This window comes from Macrobrachium rosenbergii, chromosome 44 (genome assembly GCF_040412425.1).
Source record: "Macrobrachium rosenbergii isolate ZJJX-2024 chromosome 44, ASM4041242v1, whole genome shotgun sequence".
Classification (NCBI taxonomy): domain Eukaryota; kingdom Metazoa; phylum Arthropoda; class Malacostraca; order Decapoda; family Palaemonidae; genus Macrobrachium; species Macrobrachium rosenbergii.
In genome coordinates this window covers 43,224,596-43,228,931 of record NC_089784.1, presented here as the reverse complement: position 1 = coordinate 43,228,931, position 4,336 = coordinate 43,224,596, and the positions used below count along the sequence as shown (strand labels likewise).

The following is a 4,336-nucleotide window of genomic DNA, read 5'->3' as shown; positions in this document are numbered from 1 at the left end:
CAGACCTGTCGAACGTGAGCCAAGTGCCGTACCACTCAGGCCAGGTGTCCACTTGGCTGATTGTACCTTCCAAAGGTGGGCTGATGGGGTTGTCACATCGCAAAGCCTTAATAGCAGCGATCGACAACTGGCCCCTGTTACTAAAAATAGACCGCGCCAGTGCGCGTGCTCGTGTTTGCATCAAGCAGGTCGGACTCGGACATACAAACGCAGCTGAGTGCCCCATGACAAAGCAATGAACTTTGTGTAAATAATGGAGCTCCAGCCAACCATATCAAGTGGTACAGGTGTGATAAAGGTAAGGGCCACGAAGCACTGCTGTTATGGACTTTGTAAGAGTGATAGCAGGTATGCTGACATAGATTACATGAGAGATGTTGGCTGGCTGCCATTTCCAAAGCCTAAGAGTGATAGAGAAAAGTGTGAGTGATGGATTAGAGAATGTAGGCGGCAGGGATTCACAGTTGACAAAGTAAAAAATGGACTTATATTCAGCTAAACATTTCAATTTGGCGGAAAGGGACCCACTTAAACATCCAGACCTGTCCCGGCAAATTTTACAGTGGAACAGGTGAGTAACAGCACACTGGCACTGAGTAAAGAAAATATTTGTAATAATGTACAAAAAATTCTGAATCATTAATCTTAGTCAAAAGTCAATGTATAATCACCAAATGGTATACTGCAGGGGTATAACTCACGGGGGGGCGTGTCCCCCCAAAATTTGAGTTAGGGGGACACAGTATACTCTGTCCTCCCCCCCCCCCACATATTATGGTTAAATATCACGCCCCTACGAAGACAGAGCAAGGAAAATTTATAGCTCAATCAAATGAGGCTCGACAAATATATTTGGCAACTTCTAAACCACAGTATTGTATTTTTTTATGTTAGAAAGGAAGACAAAAGTCTTGGCTGCCTGTATATAGCTATTGCCTCCCCCTGCTGAACAGTATATACTTTTAATTTCTATGAATGTCTAGTGTTCTGTATGAGTAATCACCAAGCTACGTAAGCAGAAGCTATGCATCTCAATATAAGGTAACACCTGCTTTATATACCCTGTAGGCTGTGTGCCTATATGTATTAGTGTGTATGTAAGTACTTTATCTTGACTGTTGTTATTATTATTATTATTATTATTATTATTATTATTATTATTATTATTATTATTATTATTATTAGCATAGCATTACTGTATATCTGGGAATGGTGAAATTCTACCTCTTGTATCATATTTTTTTGAACAGAGAAGGCAGAAAAGTTCCAAGGGATTTAACCCTCCATAGGTAACCATCCATTTGAGGTACCTCGTGGGTAAAGTGGTCCCACTTCGGGAACCACCACTTTGACCTATTATAAAATGTTTATTTTTCTACATGTTTATTTCTAGATTTATTCCTGTTGCAATATATAGCTAATTCTTAATCTTGGGTTAGGAGGAAATCAAAGAAGTACATTAAATAATATTTTTTACAAATGTTTTTAAAAAATAAATAGTGAAAAGTGGAAATAGTATATGCAAAAATACACATATAAATTATTTGAATTGTCTTGATGGAATTACAGCTTCAGTCTTCAAGTAGGATGGTGTGGGATTTTCTGTTTGAAGTTTCAGCCTTCTATGGCAACAACAAAAAAAAATCTGTAACGGGGTGAAGAACTGGAAAATTATTTTATGAAAAAATCAGTATTGTTAGCAATTACTTGAAGGGCAGCTATATAGAAATTTATGTTTATGAAATTTGGTCCACTTGTGCATTTACCATTCTAGAATAAGAAAAAAGTCTAATAAAAGAATTCTAAGTAGTTAAAAAGTGTCAAAAAGTTCTTTATATAAATGTCACTCTAAGGCCCTTTAAATTTTTTATGGACATAAGGTATTTACTATATATCTTAGCAAAGTCAATGTATAATCACCAAATCGTTTGTGAAATAACATATATAAGCACTCTAGAATAAGAAGCAAGTCTCAAAATATAAATCTGAGCAGTTATGAGTTATGACAAACATGTGGTATTTACCATATATCTTAGCCAAAAGTCAGCGTATGACCACTAAATTGTTTGTGAATACAATATAAGCATTCTAGAATAAGAAACACGTCCAGAAAATAGTACGTCTAAGTAGTTGCTAGTTGTCAAAATGAATTTAAACAAATTCTTCTGAGGGGGCCATTTGAGTTTTGACATATAGATTGTAATATGAAAAATATTTATTCCACAATTGTGGCTAGTATATTACTTATTGATTATTGTGAGTTGTGATAGTGAGTGTAGTGTACTAATTAACTAAATCTGTAAATTGGACAATATTTATTGCCTTACTATAAGTGTTATACATGATGACAGTGATGTGTTGTACAACTTACAAAATGGCAATACACTTTTCTAATTGCAGGTCAATAAAATGAAGAAAAAAAGGAAACTACCAAAGGAAAGAGTAACACCTTCAAGCAAGAGGCTCAGGGTTGCAGTTGATCAAGACAACATGGAAGACATAATCAGCTCCAGAGAACTATGTCCCTCCTGTGACAAGGAAGTACAAAGACCTCCTGGGGACATCCATAACATAGAAAACATTTCGAAAACTCAAGAACAATGTCAGGAAAAAAATGTGGCAACTTCACCAATTAAGAAATCAGAGCAACAAACAAACTGTATTTGTATGTAGTCAGCTAACTTCCTATAAAATTGATGCTATCTTGAAACAGCGTGCCCTGGAGAAAAAAATGGAAAATGAAATGACACAAACATTTGATTATTCTGTTTCACTTCTATTCTGGCATTACAGTCGAACAGTTTGAACAATTTTGTTCTCATGCCTCAGAGAAGAAATCTCCAACTTAACATACTGGCGTGGTTCCAAAACAAGGAATAGGAAGCTTAAGTCAAAATGGAAACTTTCACTGAAAAAGCAGTTACTGCTAACCTGTATGAAATTGTGACAAGCTTTCCCGAACAAAGATCTAGCCTACAGGTTTGGAGTGAGTGCTTCAACTGTCTCGACTACGGTCAACACCTGGATTCAATACCTCTATGTGAAAACTTCAAGCCTTCGCAAACGCATGTTCCCATTACAAGATCTCATAAAGCAGAACTTGCCTCCATGTTTTAAATCATTCCAAATGTGGCGCGTCATCACTGACTGTTTTGATGATCTTTGTATAACAGTGAAGGGATTTTGCTGAACAAGGGAACATGTATTCTAGTTACAAGAACCATTGTACCTTCAAGGTGCTGGTTGGGATTGCACCCACAGGAGGAATTTCATTCCTTTCTAATGTGTTTGAAGGTTCAATATCAGATAAAGAGATAGTGAAACAATCTGGTTTACTAGAGTTGCTCTACCCAGGTGATCTTGTTATTGCCGACAGAGGCTTCGACATAAAGGAAATACTCCAAAGCCAGCAAGTAAATCTTAATATTCAGCCATTCTTAAAGAAGAGGGGTCATCTAACTCCTCAAGAGGAGATTCTGACAAAGTGCATTGCCAGAGTGCGCATCCATGTGGAACGGGCTATTGAAAGAATGAAAAACTTTAAGATAATTGGTCAAACTGTTCCTGTGAACTTGAAGCCCATGATTACACAAATAGTACATGTTACTGGTTTTTTGGTTAATCATCAAGAACCAGTTGTGAAATGAATAAAACGACTTTGTTAAAGTTCTACATTAGACAGCATAATCAAACATGTATGAATTAGCATTATGGAATTATGTCTACTTGTCAATATGTTACATTTGTGGTCAGTATTTCTAAATTCAACATTTATTTCAAGAACAATAGCTAGAAAATACCCAAATATGAAACAGGCCTATGTCTGTCAGAAGACTAAGACAAAGCTTTATGTAATCTTAACAAATGCTTTATTAAATCTGACAGCAATTATGGATTCATTACAATATATAATACATACATCATATAAATAAAAGTTTATTATATTCTTCAAGTGAAGAAAATGAAATAAACTTGGATAAATTGTACTCATACATGTAAATAATCATTATATGTACATGTGGAATAATATATAAACACCTATAAATAATAATGCATATTGTAAGCCATGTAAACTGAATAAAGATACATAATTGTAAATTGTCAATATATTTTCCTTGCTTGGTACTTATACAAAAGGCATGTTTCCTTGGAACTCTGCTCAAAGTGCTCAGGTATGACAATAATTCCCCAACAAAAACATCTTATAGCTTTTTGGCAGTTTTTTCCCAGAAGTCAGAGTCAAACTGGATAGTCTCTGTTACCATTCCCTTGGGAGACCACAGTACAAAGTCACAACACTGGACATTACAGATACCCATAGGCATTTGTACTTGCC

At 35.6% G+C, this 4,336-nt stretch overlaps 1 pseudogene; it reads left to right on the top strand.

Moving 5' to 3' along the window:
- The first annotated feature begins 253 nt into the window (after positions 1-253).
- Positions 254-3,666, top strand: LOC136829615 (uncharacterized; annotated as a pseudogene).
- Positions 3,667-4,336: the final 670 nt, after the last annotated feature.